This window comes from Oryx dammah, unplaced genomic scaffold (assembly GCF_014754425.2).
Source record: "Oryx dammah isolate SB20612 unplaced genomic scaffold, SCBI_Odam_1.1 HiC_scaffold_16, whole genome shotgun sequence".
Taxonomy (NCBI): domain Eukaryota; kingdom Metazoa; phylum Chordata; class Mammalia; order Artiodactyla; family Bovidae; genus Oryx; species Oryx dammah.
The window spans coordinates 52063430-52065195 of record NW_024070200.1 but is presented as its reverse complement, the minus strand read 5'-3'; the positions used below and the strand labels follow the sequence as shown (position 1 = coordinate 52065195).

Sequence of the window (1766 nt, the reverse complement as noted above, 5' to 3'; positions counted from 1 at the left end):
GTCCATTTTGATCCTAATATGTTATGGATCTAAGAAGACAATATTGTTAAGAGAAAAAGAGTTCACGTTTCACAGTCAGATGGGCTGGATACAGAGTTACAGCTTGAGCTCTATCAGCTGTGTGCCCTTTGGAAAGTTATTTAACCATTCTGAGCCTCAGTGTTTTCATATATAAAATATGAAATACAAGAAAGTGCTTAGAATAATGCTGGGTTTTTGTTGTTGTTGTTGTTTAGTCACTGTCGTGTCCAACTCTTTTGTGACCCCATCCCAGCACGCTCCTCTGTCCATGGGATTTCCCAGGCAAGAATACTGGAGTGGGTTGTCATTTCCTTCTCCAGGGGACCTTCCCAAACCAGGAATCGAACCAGGGTCTCCTGCTTAGCAGGTGGATGCTTTACCACTGAGCCACCTGGGAAGCCCAATGCCAGGTAGATATGTGTATTTAATAAATGTTGGTTCCTTTCTTTCCTTTCTCCTTTATCTCTTGCAACCTAAGGAAGCCAGGGCATCTTCAGGTAAGTCTTCCTGTCTCTCTTCCCACTTCCATCCTTTCTCTTTTTCTTCTACATCCACTTCCTGAGCATCTCTGTTGTTCCAGGTCCTGAGTTAGGCACTGGAGATAGACAGATGAGTGTGATCTGGTCTGGGATGCTAAGCATGGTACAGAGCGGTGTTGGAGATTGTGATAAATTATACAGTGCAGAGAAGGCACACTTCTGAAGCTGCAGAGGGGAAGCAAAGGTCTCTTTTGCCTCTGGGAATGCTTTGCATAGGAGTTGAATCTTTGGCTGGTTTCTGATGGAACTTTGTGAAGGTGGAAGAAACCAGAGTATGTGTGCCTGGACACGTGTGCAAGTGGAAGTGGAGGCGTTTGTTTTTTTATTTTATTTAGTTATTTATTGGCTGTGCCGGGCCTTAGTTGCTGCACACCTTCTCTGTGGCATGCAGGCTCCTTCTTGCAGCATGTAGGATCTAGTTCCCTGACCAGGGATTGAACCCAGGCCCCCTGCATTGGGAGCTCAGAGTCGTAGCCACTGGACCACTGGGGGAAGTCTTGGAGATGGGGGGCATTTGTGATGGGGCTTTGGGCAAGGGATTAGAGGAATGAGAACAGGCAGGTCTGTTCTGCCAAAGGCTTTGCAGAAAGAGTTGGCGAGACTAGGTTGAAGTTAAGACAGGACCTCCTCCTTTTTGTTTTTTTAAAAAAATTATCTTTATTATAAGGAAAATATACAGTAAAATGGGCTTCCTAGGTGGTGCTAGTGGTAAAGAACCCACGTTAAGACCTGCCTGCTGATGCAGGAGATAGTTAAGAGACACGGGTTTGACCCCTGGGTTGGGAAACTCCCTTGGAGAAGGAAATGGCTGCCCACTCCAGAATTCTTGCCTGAAGAATCTCATAGACAGAGGAGCCTGGTGCGCTACAGTCCATAGGGTCACAAAGAGTCAGCCAGGACTGAAGAGACTTAGCACGCACTTATGCAGTAAAACAGGGCTGGAAGGTGGTGGGAGTGGATGATAAGGAAAAACTTAATCAACCAAAAAAGTTGCCCAAATGTGACTTCCTGCTATGGAGGAGAGTGACTTGTCCCTTACCTCACCTGTCTTTCCTGATTCAAAGAAAACTGTTCCTAGCAGGGCTGGGCCCAGGGAACCCCATTTTCCAATGAAAATTTGGGAAAGTTTGGGTTTCCAGTGGGAATTTGGGAAAGGTTGTATGGTTCTCAGGCTTTTAAGATATGGAAGTATAGAGAAAGGAGGGA

At 45.9% G+C, this 1766-nt stretch overlaps 1 non-coding gene across 1 annotated transcript; it reads right to left on the bottom strand.

Annotated features, from left to right (window-relative positions):
* Window positions 1-347: 347 nt before the first annotated feature.
* On the bottom strand, window positions 348-418 carry TRNAS-GCU. Its single transcript has one exon. It is a non-coding gene; the product is annotated as a tRNA-Ser (tRNA).
* Between the last annotated feature and the right edge of the window lie 1348 nt (window positions 419-1766).